The sequence below is a fragment of the Antedon bifida genome, chromosome 5, assembly GCF_963402885.1.
Source record: "Antedon bifida chromosome 5, ecAntBifi1.1, whole genome shotgun sequence".
Taxonomy (NCBI): Eukaryota; Metazoa; Echinodermata; class Crinoidea; order Comatulida; family Antedonidae; genus Antedon; species Antedon bifida.
In genome coordinates, this window is record NC_136230.1 from 13,199,922 (window position 1) to 13,220,410 (window position 20,489).

At 32.6% G+C, this 20,489-nt stretch overlaps 1 pseudogene; it reads left to right on the forward strand.

Moving 5' to 3' along the window:
• Nucleotides 1–11,895: 11,895 nt before the first annotated feature.
• LOC144842363 (uncharacterized) lies at nucleotides 11,896–12,764 on the forward strand (annotated as a pseudogene).
• The last annotated feature ends 7,725 nt before the right edge of the window (nucleotides 12,765–20,489 follow it).

Here is a 20,489-nt window from a genome sequence, read left to right on the forward strand (position 1 = left end):
CCCATAATAAAACACTTAATAAGTGTTTAAAAGGAGCGGCTTATTTTAAAATGTCCATATCTGACTCCTTCAGTAGACATGTTCTCAGACCTAGACAACTGGCTTTCATTTTCGGACAGAGTTTCATTTAAAAGGACTGTCCTTGTATTTAAATGCATAAATAAAATGACTCCCAAATATATGACTGATATATTACACCCTTATCCCAGTCACGCGTAACGAGGCAGTCCACATTGTTGAAGTTAAATATTCCTTTTGCGAGAAAAGAATGTTTCTCCAAAAGTTTTAGTGTTGTTGGTGCAACCCTGTGGAATAGGGTCGAGTAGAAGGAGGATAACCATCACATTCCTAGGGTTATTTAAATCAGAACTTCATAGGAAGTATATTCAGCAAAATGCTATTATGTAAATGGTTTATAACTCAATGCAGGGCCCCAATGGAAATCAGTTTTTAACTGTTTGGGCTTACCCTGGGTAAACAAAGTAATAATAATAATAATAATCTAAAACTTCAGTGTTATCCCAAAAACATCTACCCTTGTGCGTGTACTTTTCGCGGACAATATTTGGACGGTTAGCTTAGCACATAATTCTTGATTAAAAGTTTAAAGGCTACTACTTGCACATATCTTGGAAAACACAGCGCTTTGAAACCTTTGTCTCTTGCGCTTTATAAATGTTATTTATTATTATTATTATTATTATTAAATTCGCGTTACAGTGTGCTGCATCGACGGTTTAAAATAACCGTTGAACAAAGGTCATGGAGCTAGATCATTACGTACTTTTCAACACGCCCGTTAATTCATAGAACAAAAGAGTCTAACACTATTATTGGGTCCTGAATTGTAGGTCCAACTTGTGAAGTTGTGTGTGTGTTACACCATGTCTTTCCACAAGAAAATATAAAGTATATGATTGCAGTACTGTATGATTGAGAATGTTTCGATGTTTCGGAAGCCTAACTATAGTGTTCATTCACAGTGTAAACATTTCAACAATATTGTAGGTCCAGCTTGTACAGTAGAATATCATCTCACTGTATAAACAACAAGATTTATAACAATGACTTGACCTGTAAAATTATGGAACGCCTCCTCTGCCTTCAGTTCACATTTATCATGCAGTACACACCAATGGTCATGCAGTACACACCAATCGCCATGCAGTACACACCAATCGTCATGCAGTACACACCAATCGTCATGCAGTACACACCAATCGTCATGCAGTACACACCAAACATCATGCAGTACACACCAATCGTCATGCAGTACACACCAAACATCATGCAGTACACACCAATGGTCATGCAGTACACACCAATTGTCATGCAGTACACACCAATCGTCATGCAGTACACACCAATCGTCATGCAGTGAAATATTGCGTAATTTATACCGCCACCTATCGACAAAATCGAATATCACGTGACGTTTATTAGAAAATGGTTCTCGGTAAAGTTATCATTTAATACTGTTTAGACTGGTGTTTTTTTCACAGAAATCAAATATTGTTTAATTGCATTAGCTTAATATTATCATCAATTGACTAAAATCATCAAGTCATCAATATTATCTTGGAACTGTCATTAAGCTTATAACAAGTTTCACCAGTGAGTAGCAATTAGTAATTACACACGGCATTGTTTGCAAACTGTTAAGTAATACAAGCCAAAAACTGTCATGATATAATTAGGAAAGGGGAACAAAATGGCTTCTTTCCATAATAATAATAATAATATCAATTAAAGGTTCTGTAAGTTCGCAAGCAACCTGCTTAATATATTATTAGTCACAGTTTTGTCGTCTGTTGCATTTTAAACGTTTATTCTATTTATTCTCTGTTTGTCATTACTATTTTAGTGGTTGGAGACTTACATACTAATTAGTTAGTATTTATCATCCTTCTCATTCCAAAATGCGATGTACATCCACAGACAAAATTGTTGAATATAGCGATAGAATAATGAATGCAAACGTCTTTAACAACTTAAGAACCAATTAATTAAGATTATCATGATATATACCTGATTTGTTTAGAAGATAGTAATTATTAAGTGGATGTGTAGTGTCATTCATATTGTTTCAACTTAGTAACAGTTTATGTATCATCACTACGCACAATAAGGCGAGTGAATAGATAGTTACAGATTGTTTTATATTTGAAATTACTTTAAGTATAGCCTCTTTTCTACTCATCAACCACTTGACTTAGCTGGTGGGCTTGACAAAGTGTATTGTATCTGCGTAATTAAGATTCGCCTAATATGAGACAACCACAAGGCTGCTGTACATGCAAACAAAACTACCGTGGCCTACATACTTCAAATAATTATGCCAGGCATAGAGCAAGAAAGTCGATTAGGATAAACATGGAACAAATTCTATCATGTAACTGGCGTGATAGGCAGAGGCAAGGGGACATATATATAAATTATGCTTAATTCTGAAATACGCGAGCACAATTATGAAAAAACTGTTCTATTGCAGATGTACCGCGAAACGTAGATTTGATAACATTGTCTTGTCTCACTATTACGATATTGTTCCATATTTCTCTCTTAGGGTGATATTATTATAAACAAAACTTCTGATTTCATCTCTAGATTTTCAACCGTCCACGGTATAGAAGTGATTTCCGTGTTGATCATGTAATTACTTTGCGACTTCCTAGTTTTTGCTCCCCTCCAACGTTTGCCGTTGGCGGCGACATACATTTTGCTTTATTCATGGGCCGCGTGTAAAGTTTAAGCAAAATGAAATTATACTGCAAAAAAATAACGATCAAATCAATTATATTAAAAAATAATCGAAGTATATTGCGGTGGAATTTGTAAAATCAATAAATAAAATTAATATCAGAAATCTTGCCACATCATGAATGTAAATGAAGTTTCCACATAGCAAAAATAAATAAATAAAAACAAAAAATAATTGGCATAATAGCTACTATCGAGGCATAAGAGGACAAGCTGTTATTTTGAATTTAACAAATGGACAATATGAAATTCGACATTTGATGGGCCACTGGGGCTTTAGGCGTTCCATACGTAGCGGCCAAAATGAACGGCAGCCAATGTGCACTGTATTAATTATTTATTTATTTTTTAATCAGGTAAAACCCCGACATAGCCGAATGGTAGCCGAGTTGCTGTAATGTTTTGCATGTGTATCGCTGTTCAGACCCGAGATGATTTTGCCCATGGTGAAAGCCGTTTATTTAAACGTCTTCTATAATAAACGCCCGTCTTCCATAAACCATCTTTGGAATATTCAACCTCCACTCTCTAATAAACGCTCCGACACATATATTTATACACGAAATATTGTATTATAACACAAACACAATTGTATTTGTTTGAAAAGGTCGTCACAAGGGGGATATGCAGCCATTTTACAACAGTAATTGTAACAATATGATGAATATGGTTAGGGAACTAGAGAAGAAGTTAGTTTGATTAAGTTTATATTATGTTTGAAACTATCGGCTATACGCGTATACAAAAAACGCACTACGTATAATTCGCCAATGTTGAGGGCGCAAGTTAACTTATAGTTACTGAATGGTTTATTTGTGTTTCTATGTCTTTACAGATTGAATAAGTACACAGAAAGAAAATACACAACTAAACAAAACGAATAAGCACTAACAGTGAAATATTATATTAAATACATAGGCCTAATGGGATACATTTTGTATTTTATCCTACACAGAAATGCGAATGTGTGTGTTTAATATAATTTGAATCACGTTTATCTAATCCTTAACCTGTTTCACAGTTATATGCATTCACGTATAATGTACAGTAATATTTGAATTTACAATAATTATTGCCAATGTATTTTTAATGAAATGTAATCCAAATAGAACATCCACAAGAGTATAAACACATACGGCCTACCTTACACTGAACATTCACATGAGATCCTGCCATAAGCAGAATGTTAACAATATCTGTACAACCTTGTTGTGCAGCACAATGCAACGGCACACTTCCATTCTGAAATAAATAAAACACGTTTAGGTATTACTATCAACTCAAATGTGTTTCTAATTTGAATTTAAATTCTACCAGATTTAACTAGTTTAACTATTATTTAGTTAATCGTTCTCTGACAGATAAAAGCCAACACTGTTGTTGTTAGTTAGTTTATAATAATGTTCAATTATTTGTAAGAATATAATATATAATATGTAAAATATAACATATAATATATTATTATTATTATACATTATGGGATTTAGAAACAGGAGTGTTTACAAGTTACTACATTTTCTCAAATATAAATTTGGCTTTTAAACATGTACGGTATTTAAAATGTTTTCCAGTCGACGCTGAGTTGGATTGAATGAACAACCAACAGTGATGATGATCGAGCCGGACCACCAATTGTTTAAACAATTGGTATTAAAGTATGATTTTTTAACTTAGTTTAGCGCTTTCTCTCGAGCATTGCTGGAACACCAAGACTACGTAAAAAATAAATTGGATTTTGATTTGTTGGTTTATGCTTGGACTGAAGACAAAACATTAAATTTAATTTTTTTGTTATTATAATTTATAGTTTTACTTATACAATAATTGAAGACGTCGTCGCTTTGTGAGAATTCAAGAAGTAGCAGTGCGTACTATTTTGTTATCAAATTATGATGACGTAATTTGTGAAACTTTTGTTATCGTTAAAGTTGTAAACGCAGTGTTGACACATATTTCACTGCTATTCGTGTCAATCGTTAAAATGTCAGTAATCTAAAATAAGTCGACATAAAGACCAGTTACCCCTTTTCATACCAAATCGTTGAATCTGCATAACTCAAAGCAACTCAACATCGACTGGAAAACATGCCTTACTCTCGATATTATTATGGAATAATTGGTATTATACTGTTTAATGGACGAGGGAAACATTCACTTAAGACGTGTAAATATATAAGGCATTTATCATTTATTCAGTTTTATAGGCTACACTAGTAATTTTGTTTTGTTGAAATAAAAATAAGTACAATAATTTCGACAAAAAAGTATTTTCGTACATTCAGTTTCTTAATAACTGTTACGGGCCTATTTATAAGAGAGATGATAGACCGGTAACGTCTTCTGCTACGTACACCTTAAACATAGGATGGATCTTTTTTTTCATTTTGGAGGAGATGGTACAAACAGTCCGTCTTCAACTTTCAGGAAGGCATCTCAGAGTTGGAATAAGAAAAAACAAACATATCCATCTAAGATAGTGCACTGTTGTACGCCGATGATGCAAAATGTTAAGATTACCCTTAATGATGTATATCAGTAACCTTTTTAAAAAAGGAATACATTAAATTGCAAGAACCAACACAATGCTTTACTGGAATTTCATCAAATCCACAACACATAATAGTGTCTGGAGTCGGCTTATTAACCTTGACTGATAGATGTGTATAACGCAAAAGCGACAGCTGACATTTTTACAAACATGTTTATAACACAAATATGAAAAAAAAAATTATTCCTGAAAGTCTGAACCAGATACCATCCCCGTTAATGTACCAAAACACTCGCACCGAGTAAAAATGTTTCAGAAATCGCTGTGTACAGGATGTCTCTTAAATGAAAGGCTAAAATGCTAATGTTTCCCTCCTTTTAAAAGAAGGGCGAATTTAGAAATTATAGATAACTATATAGATCTGTCCCATTGAATTCTTGTGAAATACTTGAACGTATCATCATATTATTAATTTTGACAAACATTTATCTTGATATATGTTCAAATGGTTTTTACACTCTTGATACACTCTGAACAGCAGCATTACTTTATGATCTTGTTAACATTCTAAATTGGAAATGACAAATAAACTTTATCATTAAACTTTTGGCCATTGGTTTAGTCCCTCATATTTCATCATTGGATTGTTTCTTACTAAGTATGGAACGCGGAGAGTGCCACTTTCGGCGACCTTTTAATGTGCCGCAATAGCATTTAGCAGCGACTTTGTTATTGAGAGGCAGCTACACCATCCGGCGACTTGTGCATACGGCATAGGCCTACAAATATTTAATTAATTTAAAAACTGTACTTTAAACATTAAGAATGCAAAAATGTAGATACAATTTTCATATTAAACCAGCTAAACAGTTAGCATTGTGATTAAGTAGCCACCCAACCGCTTAAACAATGAATGTTTCAATTGTTTAAATGTCCGGATGAATTGGAGTAAAACATTGTTTTAGTTCAATTCAAAATAAATAAAAATACTAAATAAAATAAAGGCACACCAACTAGTTCTCTAGTATAAATAGCCATGTCATAGGCTATATTTAAAATAATATAATACTATTAATTTATATTATAAAAAGTTGCAGTCGAATAGTAAGAGTCGCCGCATGAAAAAGTAGCCTCTGAATTCTCCTAGCCGCAGAAAAAAGTAGCCGCTAATTAATACCAAAGTATCCGAAATGGTAAAGTTGCCGAAAAAATAGCAGTTTCCGGCGTTCCATACATTCCAGTCTCTTTTCCAAGCTTTAATTCCGTCAGGATTTTTGTCTAAGAGAATAAAATATGAGTTTTTTAAGTGATTGAATGACATTTTGTTGTAAATCTGTGACTGCAGTTGGTAAACAAATGTTTGGTCAACCATTAGCCTTTTGTGATTTTATGGATTTTAGCACTGCGACCTATGACTGCAGTTGATACAAATTCTTGTTCATTGTTTTATTTTGGTATATATGTCTATATTATCCTATTAGGCCTAGAAGAATAGGAGTTAGGCCATATTATATTATATAGGTTAGGTACAACGTCTGTGTTTTGTATGGTAAATATATATAATATCTATTTAAATTATATTGATGTAGTAGGGAACGAGCGTTTACTTCGACAATAAGCAATTCAAATTGGAATATTTTAAATGTGCACGTACCGCCCCAAATTCATCAAATGTGCCATGAAAAGGATAGTAATCGGTGATACAATGCAAAACACACATTTGGTTTTGATTGAATTTAATTCAATAGTTTGGACTCATTTTATGACAAGTTTCTCTTTCGGATGTAATTTCCAGGGTTCGAATTGTATTCGATTAATAAATCAACGTGTCTGTATTATTTGTTCATGTAGTCGACATGTATACTGTTGTACATAGCCCTGTCTACACTTATTTATTTACGCCGAAACTTTACTACTGTAAAGTAGAACCTCTCATTGGAACTCCCCTATTCAGGAAACGAGAACTCTGCCAAAAGAAACAATTTACAAAAGTAAACAAAAAAAATTACTAAATAATTATATTCATCATTATTAATACAAAACTTTGGTACTTTCTCTGGTTCGAAATTGTTTATCGGCTAATCATTGGTTAGTCTAAATTTTCAATTCTTCTAAATGTATTCAGTTAGTCCAGATCAATTATTTAGGAGACAATTGCGGTTTTAAGGGGATAATAACCAACACTTTCCGAAAGGTGAAGTTTCAAAGGTGACCTCTTAATAGGTGTTCTTTGTATTCTAAAACCATTTGTGGGCGCGACCTAGATGGTACGTGAGCGAATTGAGCGTACCAATGCATCTAATATTATTAAATATCGTCAACAAAATGATAATGTTACTAATAGACAATGGCTGGCCAGTATAAACATATACATAACCATTTAATTAAGTATAATTGTTATTATTGTTACTCACTCTAGCCAAAGACAATTCCTAAACTAATCGGATAGAACAAACTACAAGAATTGCACCAAACGTTGCCACTTTTAAGAATAAATTGAACACCATTAACAATTAATTTCGTAAAAGCATACTGTTCTATTAATTGATCTTTTTGGAAGTCAACAATACTGATACAGATACAACTTGCATTATCACATTGTGGTACACAATACGTATTTGCATATTTTCTACCTGTGGCTTGGTTTAAATAGACGAGGTATTTGTAAAGGGAGGAGTTCCGGGCAGGAGGTTGTGCACAACGAATGAATAAAGTGAACGGTACCCAGTAAGATGTGTTTTATATTGATTTTTGGAATCTGATTTTGAAATACATTATGGTGTTTGTTAGTACAGTAACAATTGACGCTGTATACTTACTAGTGATGAGAGGTGGTATTGTTGGTCTGGCCATGATTGTTTTCGCCGGGTGGATTGATTAGTTTCGTGGGGACTCGACGTCGTTGGATATATATGTATTCAGAACTGATTGAGATTGTATTCAGATCTGTTTGATTTTGGATTCAGAACTGTGGGTGGTTGAACCTAAAGCCATTTTTTGGCGTTGAAAATGAAAGTATTTCTAGATACAATAGAGGAGGAACATAAGAATTATATAACTAAAATACGCGACTTGTTAAAAGCACATTTTGAGAGTCAATCCTGGACATGGGGTTTTGAATCGCAGTTGTTAACTAGGAAACAATTACATTCAGAAACCATTGATTAATATGCGTCGGATATTATGTTATGGCGTAAGCAGATAAAGAAATCAGATTCTGAGCTCCTGTCTATTTTATGAGAGGGTTATTGCCGAACATTCGGGTATTTTGGAAATGCTTTAGATGCAGCTCGGCTAGCTATACTGCCCTGATTTACGAAAGGGCATTATCTCAAAAAATGTAGTTTTGAGTAAATAAGCAAAACGTGTTTGAGTTTATCTTTAAAAATCTAAAGACAAATTAATGGTTTTTCAGTTATAATAGGTATTAGTACATATATAGAAAATATGTAACATGAATTTTATTTTAATAATTTATTTTTTAGGGGGTCAAAATTGAGATAATTCCTTCTTGTAAATTATTCATACTAACTAAAAACAATAGATAATTTAACAAAAGGCATTATCTCTATATTTACATAGAATGTACACTACAAAACATCTAATAGCACAAGAAAAATATGTTGCATTAGGGATAAGTTAAAGTTAATGAGAGGGAGTAACATGTGGCTGTTGGTCGAGAGTGTTTGTGGGGGTGGGGATGGGTTTAGGGGGGCGGGATTGTGGTGCTTGCTTTGGAAGGATTTCATGAAATTTGATGACAAAAACATAAAACAACCATTTATAAAAACTCGATGTACAGTGATTTATCGCATTTTCTCTCTTGATACAGATTATTGCTTTATGCATTATATTTACAAGTTTTGTATTTTATATATTTATTCGTTTTCTAACAGATTGCGTACGTTTGAAGTTGGTAGATTTTTCCAAGCGTTTTCTGTTTGTGAATCAATTTCTTTATTATTTTGTCTTTTTTAATTTGTGGAATTCCTGTTTTTCTTTAAAAACTCTCTAGACATATAACTGGTATCCATATATTCACATTTCCGGTTTAATTTTGTTTCAACTTTTTAAAATAGTACTTATTTAATATCATGAATTTTTGGTATGAATAGAAGTCGTTATGAGACATTTTGTTGTCTATAAAAAGTACAAATTTATTAATATTATGCAAATATATTAATATGTAATAGAATAGTCAATGTAAAGGAATAATCAATGTAATGGAATTCAATGTAATGACTACGCTTACTTACAGCCACACCCAAAAAGCTCTATTCAATCAAAATGTAATTCAAAAGACTAAAATACGAATTTCCCAATGCCATTGTTTTATAACAAAAGTTGCTTGACATTGATTTAAATATCAATTGGAAAACACTACAAATGACCATTGGACTTTTTTTACATTTTCAACATTTTCAAGGATAATAACGAAGACATAAGTAATAAAAAGTAATAAACTTAGGCCTACTCATTCAATAGGCACTTGATAATGTCCTTTGTAGTCATGTTCTTCCATTTTAGTTTGGTATCCGCATACATTTATTTTAGTGTTGTCAAATACAATATTTTGATTAAAAGATTCAATTTATAGTTTGAGCGAGCTAATTAGCATGCATTAAGTCGACCTCTGATTGGATAATTGTTACTGCTTCAGTGTGCAGTCAAGCGATCATTTCCTGTTGTGTATTGCTTTTTTAAGATAATGCTTTCTGCTGAATTTTTTGTAGGTATGAATAAAGATAATGCCCAAACTGATTTTAATTTTTTAATATTTTTAATATTTATAGAAAAAATTTTTAGTAGCTGTTAAGTTTAAATGATAGATTATACCCTCAAAAGTCATGTAAGACAAAAATGTCAATTTTGAAAAAATTGAGATAACGCCCTTTCGTAAATCAGGGCAACATATTTGTCCAGCGTACTGTGGATGAACCTTCCTCTGGTACTTTTAAAAATAACCATCCGAAGTCCCGTGTTAGTAATGAAAATACAACGCTAGATACGATCGCGGGGATGGTTGCGCAAGTTTCTAATATATTAGATAGCATTGAATCGTCTAGTCGGGTTCAGTGGGTGATTTCTCCTTTTAATAATAATTTTGATGATAGGAAAAATGTCGATAGATCTAGTCGGACATTTAACTCTCGAAATATTTGTTGGCGTTGTGGTTTTCGGGGTCCTATTAGAGTGACATATTATGCTAGAAAAGACAGGGATGGCGTCCGTTAAACTAGAAACCCCGTTTGCAGGTAATCGTTGTAAAACCGTTAGGAACATGTAGGGGACAATGCAAATGGGGTAGAAAATAAACCTTACCAATATGATAAAAGTATTTGTCCTAATATTGGGGTAAGATTAAATACAGAAGGCCCATCCGTCATTTTTCTCGTAATGCTGAATTGCATAACAATAGTAGGGAGGTTCAAGTTGCTTTATCGTGCTTAAATTCAATTTATATTTTTGTCGAAGGTAAACAGGCCAAATGTTTAGTAGATACAGGTGCCTCTATAAATCTTATTGATCATGATTGGTTGACTAGGAATTTACCTTCTGTAGCTTCTTGTCTAGCTCCGGCAAATATTGATAAAGCACAAACAGCTAATGGCAATGATCTTATCATTACTGGTTCTATATCCTTAAAGTTAACAATAATTAATGGTAATAGTTTCGTTGCTCCTATGAACGTTGCTAGGGAATTGTCTGAAGTTATAATGTTGGGATCTCAATTTTTGCATGACCATGGGGCCAACATTAACTGTTTAACGCGTGTTTTGACTTTACAGAAAAAGAGTCAAATGCGGGTAGTTGCACGACAGGGAATTTCCGCACGTTCTCAGTATATAGTTGGCCCCTACTAGTGCCGTTGAAAGAGACGGGAGCAGCTTCGGTGGCCAAAGCTCTGTTTGAATATATTATGTGTGTACATGGATTTCCGGAAACTTGAGTGATCGCGAATCAAACTCTCTTAGTAAGATTGTTCTAGAAGTGTGTAGAGTAAAACAAATATTTAAAATATAAAAATTTAATCTGTAACTCTGACAGAGTGTTCTAGATGGCATATAATAAATAAATGCCGATTCAAAATAAGCGGGCCTTCGAGTTGTTAATGAAGGCTTGTCTGACCATTCCAACATTGTCTCCATTCTCATTATTTCGACCACGCTTCGAGCATTAGTCATCTTGGAAGAATAGCTTTTTCGTCATCCGATCATTATCGGATGTAATCAGATGTGCAGCATAATTTCGTTGCTGGGTTTTGATGAATGTAGATAAATCACATGTCTTACATATATTGTGAATGTCGATATTGGTGTAATACAGTTTATAACATTCATTATCTAAAGTGTTTTTTCGCCGATAACCATTACGGATCATTCGTCGTAAAAACGTACACCAGGTCGAATCAAGTTTATTTGATTGTGCAGACGTTAAAACCCAGTTTTGACAATTGAATGTCAATCGACTTCGAATATAAGCTCGTAAAAAAATTAAACGAGTTTGGAGAAGAATATTTGATTTAATAAAAACATTCTTTATTGACGAAAATGTGTTTTTGGCAGTTTGGCAATTCCCAGTCTCCTGTGGTATTCGGGTCATGGACGATTTGAGGGCCAAGATAGCGAAAAATAAAATAAATAAATACCAGCGCATATCACCCTCAATACAGGAGAGATGCAATGCTGTTATCTCAGAGTGCATTTCACATTATGTAAATGAATATCATAATGATTGGGATAAACATTTACCGGCGATACAGTTCGCTTATCGTACAGCTCCGGCTACGGTTATAGTCATGTTTACCTTTAATATGGCAGGGAAGCCAGGTTTCCGCTCGATGTGACCTTATTAAAACAATGTCACTATCCCAAAAAAACATTACGAGATCATAATTATGCATGTGTTAATAAGTCAGTTGGAGATATTTAGAGCTGTTTCTAACGAACGCGTCCGCGAGGTAACATTTAAGTGGGCTATTTGGTTTGGGTGTATATACCTTCGTTACAGAAAGGTTTATCGCGTAAATTAATGAAATGTTGGTCTGGCCCTTATCTGTTAGTTGAGAAAACGTGGCCTGTTAATTTTCGTGTTTGGAACTTAGTTCTGAAAGCACCGGTTCATGTGAACCGGATAAAATTTGCATATAATCGATATGCACGACCCACTAATAATAGTTTACATACGGATCAGGAGAAAATGAGTGAGCTGCCGGAATTCGAGATCGGGGACTGTCCGGAGGACTCATTTAAGCCGTTGATGGCCACCCATAATTTTAAACGGTACGGAAATACCATTTAACTTTTCCTGGCATTCCTGAAAGTGAGCAAGAATTTGAAATCGAAACAATTGTAAGAGGACGTTATCGTCAAAATTGTTGATTGAATACCTGATTAAATGGAAAGGTTTTCCCCACTCTCGGAATAAATGGAAAGCCGTGCAGAATCTGAATTCCACTGCCCTTGAGTACATAGAGAATAATCCTGTAAGGATTACGGGGAAATGTAAAATTTGAATTCTGATGATATATAGTGTAGTGGCATGATATCAAGTAAAAGGCAAATGTATGTAAGTGTATTTAGATATGTTAAATTCTCTAAAGCATGCTGTTATTATTTTGTCGGGGCGTATATTTATTGTCTATAAATTAACTGATGACAATTACCGAATTAATTGCAATTTTAATGTAAATGAATCATAATATTAGGTGGTGTACAGATGACGACCTAATCAATTACTATTAATGTATTAGCTCAAACTGTACGGTTTATATGGTATATAATTGGATAATGCGTATGTTGTGATATAAAAAGAGAAAATATTAAAAACAGAGTATATATAATTGGATAATGCGTATGTTGTGATATTAGAAAAGAAAATGTTAAAAACAAAGTATATATAATTGGATAATGCATATGTTGAGATATAAAAAGAGAAAATGTGAATAAACAAAGTATATTTTAATTGGATAATCCGTATGTTGTGATAAAAAAAAAGAAAACGTTAACAACAAAGTATATTTGAATTGGATAATGCTCAGGGATCAATTTTTGTAGGGTAGGCGTATGTTGTGTTACACACTACTTATTTGTATATTTTCCACCTGTGGGTTGGTTTAAATAGACGAGGTAGACCTATTTGTAAAGGAAGGAGTTCCGGGCAGGAGGTTGTGCACAAAGAATGAATAAAGTGAACGATACCAAGTAAGATGTGTTATGTATTTATAATAATAAGCACTTTATTGGTTATCTTGCTGTTTACGTTTTTTCACGTTAGAACACGGTATCGTTGACCTAAACGCAACTCTATTAAACTGTTCGCCGAGTGTCGCATTGATTGCAACACACTGCGTCGATAGCAAGTTAGCGAACGCCAAGATAATGTAATGCATATTTGTGCAATGTTCTTACCGGGAGTGTGCAATGTAATGTTTACATTTTGTTGATAAGTCAGTCTGTGGAGCACATGCCAAGGAAGTTAAGAATTATTCGTTTCTTTATTGTTTTAAACTTTTTAATTTATAAATTACATTCAAGTATCGTACGAAGGAAGACAATTTAAATCCACCACTTTTAGACAATATGATTTGAGCAGAGGCAGATCAACGAAATTATTCTTGATAATAAATAATAACTAACTAGGCCTAAATAACAATAACTGACTAAAACCCAACAAATCGTTTTAACATGTGTGTGGTTACATTGCAAAATGATTGTGGGAACCGAATACATTTTCGTCGCAACAGCGATGATTCAACTACCGTAATTGTTGTAAAGAGGGGGTGAGAAATTGATAGATTAGCTTTTTGCACTTGGCATGCTCTCTCCCTTGTTATGCTAATTCATTTATTCGTTTTAAAAATAAACAAAAAACAATTTTTTGTTTAGTTCAAGCAATTTTTACCATTGGAATCTTACCTTTTTATGTATATCTCAATTATAACAATTTTATATATTTTTTTTTTACCAAATTGCTTCAATCGGGTTAAATTTTTCACTGCACCTTTTGAATTGGCGAGTTATGAATGTTTGCATATTATATTATTTTTATGGTAAATAAACACTTTAGTTTGCGGAGATAGAAGTATATACAATTTCCAGATTTATTAATAGGTAAAATTAAAATACACTTTATTACTTACGTCAGCTTGAAGATTAACATCAGCACCCGACTCAATCAAGTTCTGGCAAACAGTAACATTGTTGTAATAAGCCCCATTGAACAGTGCTGTTTCACCGATCTATTGAAAATATTTAAAAAAAAATTAAAAATTATCTTTTTCAAACACCACCAAATATTGAAGAATAATTAATCATATGTCCAATTCAATGTTTCCTTTTATCATCACTAGAGTACATTTTTTCGAATAACTATTATCAATGACTAATTTTACTATGTGTTTTCAAATGTAATATTTTGTGTGTGTTTTTACATCTATATTATTTTCTCTGATATGAAGTCAATGAATAAGTTGAAAACATTTGCCATGTTTGTTTATTTTAAGAAAGGTGAGCATAACAAAATATTACACTGCTAATTATTGTGGATAGACAGGTAAATTAAATGCTTAAAAGTAAACGTTAAATATGTATTGTCCTAACAAAAATTAAAATAGGCCATTTTGTAGCGGTAATAATCACTTCCGTAGAAAAAAAAAACATGTTTTCACTTAAAAAAGACAAATATACAGTTATATTAAATGAAGAAACCCATTGGCTGGCAGCCAATTTGACTATTGTTTGGTTTAAATATACAGTTTTCAGCTAAATGATTTGTTCTTGTTCAAATTGTTGGTCAACGTGAATAAATACTGTGACATTGAAATGGCATATTCAACAACAACAATTAAAAAAAATGCTTAGAAGGAAAATATAAGTTTAACTGATGAGATTGTTTACTCTGTGAGTAAATTGGTAATTTATTAATTTATTGTATATAGAAATGTGGTACAATACTTCAGTACTAATTTTTACCACATACAGAATTAAGTTGAAACACAATATAATATAATATACGTTTGCTTAGTCATTAGCTATCCTCGTTTACAATGATTATTTTTAATCTTTACGCAGACTGCATTAACAACAACGTCGTAATGTTGACCGGCAAACAAAGATTGTGAAAAATATGATTTGAATCGCAATACAATTATATATTCTATTATAGATGATGTAGTCCAGAGTAGCAACAATATTTTATAAAACCACTTGTCTGGTCTTTTGAATGTCGGGGCGTTTCAAATATTTAAGAGCCATTGTCTGTAAGAATCAAAGAAATATCAAAAATAGTGGCAGACTCAAAAAAATGGATTTCTTTCAAATTTTGCACATGGCTATATATGTGTTGAGAGAAATCAAATATGAAGTATTTTTTATTTCACACATATATTTCCATAGCAACGGCCAAATTTGTGTTTTTGACAAATTTTGTCCTTTTTTAAGGTTTTTTAAAATGGATATTGCTACTACTTTGATGAACGATATTTTTGTTTTGTTCATTTAATTATAAAAAATGATTAGTGTATGCATAATAACAATGCATTGTGTACCTGTTTCATATTTTTTTTTTTTTTTTATTTCATACTTTGGGAGACACAATTTATTTAAAAAGGGGTGTTTTTCACTTTTTAAAAATTGTTAAATGCAACTAAACTTTACTTCACCATAACGCCCAAAGTGGTGTTTTTTTTAGCTGATTTATTAGAAATAAGAAGTTCTAAGGTTTAATAATTGATTTCTAAAATAAAATACTGGGGTAATTTAAAAATCTACAAGCAGTGTTGCGAGAAACATAGGCATTTTTATAAAAAAAACATGGTATATTAGTAAAAACATTTTATTTTCTTTGATTATCTGATTTGAAACTCTTTGGTCAGAAAAATTTTTAATGTTTTATATAGTTCTAGTTGTGTTGTGAGAAAAAAAACATTATTTTTAATTATAGATTCTGTAATTCCCAGTTTTAATGTATTTTATAGGTTATATCCTCTGGAAATTTGAATAAATTATCAGATCGTTGTGAATTTTAATCTTTGCAACAGATTACTCCTCTCTTATTTTGAAGCTCCTCTTTCATTTTTTTACTTCTTTTACTTGCTAACCTAAGCAGATCCCACATGCCCATCCACCACCACTTTCGACTAAAACCCCCTTCCCCCCATCCCTACCCCGACAATAGCCACAAAAAGATAAACTGCAACACTTTGGTCGATCATCCACTATAGAGTGTCAAATGCATGCATTCAAGCACCACCCAGACTGCCGCTACCATCGCCCAACCAATAGACGGATTCAAACTCCTCCATCCCACCCCCTCCCCCTTTCTCAAAGCCCCCACCCACCCCAAGTTAAAAATTGCAATGCAAAAGATAGGACATGAAGTTAAGTTTTTAGACACTTGCCTCCAACCCCCTAACTATTTCAAACTCCTGGATCCACCACTTTCCCCTCCCCAAAATTGAACCAATCAAAAGTCAATGATATACTCAGGTATGTTAATGCTACATAACAAATATTGAAGCCCTGATGTGAAATTTCATTTCATTTAAGGTCAGCATGTAAAATATCACACTTTATATTAAATATTGGCTTTAAATTCTATATTTTTTTTACTGTGATGGTTGGATTCAGTATTAATTAATAATTATCTGATAATTATTTAATTTCCCTTAGTTATGCATAGCAACAGTTACTATGGAAACTAAAATTGAGATATTCTTTAGATTTTTCATACTTATCTTATACAAATTTAAATTTGTAGATTATTAGCAGACATGCCTTATTTGCATTTTCAAATTACCGTTTCACAAGGTCATATTCGTAAGGACTTTTATTTACAGCGGGCACCTCCCGTAAGCGGCCACCTCCCGTAAGCAGCTGCGGGCACCTTTTTATACTAAACATGAGATTTTTTGTATGATAAATGACCTCCCGTAAGCGGCCACCTGAAAAATGTGATACTTATTGCATGGACCTATGAATTAGAGGTCCATGTTTATTGTATTTCTTTATATATTAGCTTTATTTCGAAGCAGTTTTAAAAACATTACTGTGAAGAGATGAGAAAACTACACAGATTTTGACCGACCATTTTTCATATGATAAAAGCTTTTAAAATTTGTCTAAAAATGCTAAAAAATTCTAAATCACCTGATTATAAATAATAATACAATTAGCTGGAAAATTGAGAGGCTCTTTTTGTTAAGAATATCGTGTATATAATAATATAATACGTGATTTTGGCCCTTTATCGGCAGAACCTCCCGTAAGGGGTCACCGCCCGTAAGCGGCCACTTTTCCAGGTCCCGAGGATGGCCACTTACGGGAGGTTCAATTGTATTTTAAAAAACAATTATCCTTAGTTACGCATAGAAACTAAACTCTAAGATAACATAAATAATACATTTTGACATAATTTGACCCAACAAATGACCCTTTCACAAGGTCAGACATTTTCTGGGATTCAGTAGGTAAGTAAGTTTGAGAAAAGGTAGTAAAGCTATGTAATCAATTGTTTGTAGTCATGAAACCCCATATTAAAAATATTGTACTTAGTTACGTATAGAAACAGTTGCTACAATACACTATAGGTAAAATGTTGATGTCATTTGACCTCAATATGTAAAATATAATTTTTTTTTTCATGAAAACTCCATATTTTATTTTAAAAAATCATCCTTAGTTACGTAAACAGGTTTAAGATAACACTAAAGGTCAATTTTTTACCTTTATTCAGATTTGTCAAGACTTTCTTTCTGAGATTATTAGGATTCAGTATTTAAAGTAAATTTGGTAGTAGAAATGTAAAACTATGTAGAAAAAATGTTTTGTATTTATAAAAAACCCCTTATTTTAAAAATATTTTCGCATAGAAACAGTTACTATGGTAAAATGTTGACCTCATTTGACCTCAAAATGAATGAATTTACAAGGTCAAGTTTGTCATCACTTTAAGATTATTAGAATGCAGTAGAAGTAAAATTGAGAAAAATTAACAAATGCAATAAATTCTTTGTATTCATAAAAATGCCATTTTTAAAGTTTTTTTCAAAATTACTTTCCTTAGTTACACATAGAAATGGTTGCTAAGGTAACACTATAGGTAAAAAATGAAAATTGTTGAGAATTGTTTATGAACTGTAAATTTTGATCAAACATTAATAGTTGTAGTAAAGTGGGGACCTGTCCTGACCCCTTTTGACCTCAAATGACCTATTTACAAGGTCAGATTTTTTGGGAGGTCTTTCTGCTGTATCTCTTTACACAAAATAGATGTAAAAATTTATAAAAACCATTGACGCAATTATTTCAAAGTTTAACATTATTTTCTATCAACTAAATATTTCAATGCAAAATACTGTTTTTCTGGCAATTAATTGAAATAAACCTGGCAACACATTCTCCTATTTTATCTAAACTATTCGTATGACTCTAGTAGCATATGAAAAGCCACATATACATTTTATTATTGTATTAGCCATATTTAAATTGTGTTTTATGTGTTTTGTTTGTTGATATTTTGTTTGTATTTTTTTGTATTTTTCGTATTTTCCTGGCAACAGGAAACCTATGTACGAAATTTACCCCAGTGTTTTTTTCGTGATTATTGTTGACAAACCTATTGACTATCAAATTACAAAAGTTCATTGATATAAAAACACCACTTTGGAAGTTATAGGTACGTTTATGAGGTATACTTTTATAAAAAAAATATTTTTTTAAAACACCCCTTTTTAAAACCAATCCAAACTCCAACCAAACTCCATTTTGTAAATTTTTTTTTTTCTACATTAAATGGAACTCAATACATGTTGTTTACACTGCTATAAACAAAAACTGTATACTGTAAGTATTTTTGGTTAAAATAAGTATACAAGTTTGTACTTTTTCACTATAGAAAATCTGTGAAAAATGGCAAAAACATCAAAATTTGGATAATTGACCGTTGTCATGGCAACGGAGGCTAAAAATTAAAATGAATGTTGTAGATATGCTTTTTATTGAAATGTCTATTCATGGTAAAAATTTGAGCGAAATCCATTTTTTTACATCTGCCACCAAATCTTTGATTTTTACAGACAATGGCTCTTAATACGTAATTCTTGAGCCACCCTCAAACTGACAGGGCTACGGTTTTAGCATGATACTGCTGCAATCCCAAGATGATGAACATAATGATGAACGAGTTCAGAATAGACAAAAATGATTATCGAATGGCCTAGCTTACCAGTCTAGACTTTGTTAATGAGTTACGGAATAGAGCAGTCAATTTTGCAACTCATCAACAATTCTCACCATCCAAATCGTAAACATTCATTAATTTTATTTATTATTAAACTTATCTACTCGCCATAGCTATACTGTACTGAATCTATCATCTAGTATTAATAATAGTGTCCTACAAAACTATGTGCATCACATGGAGTCCCTGAATGTAGTAGACAAAAAAAACAAGCATGCTACAAAGGACCGATCCAAGTAACATTTTAGCTTTACAAATTTACTTTATTATGTTGTTTTATTGTCTTAAGAAGTGATATAATTTATTAAATAACCAAACCAAACTTTAGTAAAGCTTTTGATAAATTGTCCCACAACCTATTATTATTAAAACTTCATCAGTTTGGCATTAAAGGTACTTTATTTTCATGGTTTAAAAGTTATCTTGGCGGTAGGATGCAGAGAGTAGTAATTGATGGTGCCACATCCAATTCTCTCCCAGTCATCTCAGGCGTGCCTCAAGGTTCCATTCTTGCCCCCCTGCTGTTCAATATATTTGTTAATGAAATACCAAATCTCTTTCAAAATTCCAACTGTCTTATGTTCGCTGACGACCTCAAGATTTACAAAATTATTACCACCACTGAGGACTCCGTTGCACTTCAGGCAGATCTGGAAAGACTCGGTACGTGGGTTTCCGACTGGAAAATGTCCCTGAAGTCCGAGAAATGCAAAGTCCTGTCTTGCTCTCTTAAGAAAAAACCTATTATTTTCGCTTACTCTGTTCAAGAAGAAGTCCTTGAAAGTGTAAACTCTTACCGGGACCTCGGCATTTTCATCGACCGTAAACTGACATTTATTTCACACGTTGATCATGTTGTCAGAAAGGCCAATAGGCTGCTAGGGCTGATGTGGCGCAATTGCAAACATTTTTCTCCATACACCAAACGTGCGCTTTATCTTTCCCTCGTCCAACCATCTTTCAATTTCTGTTCAATTATTTACAACTCACTCTCTGCTTC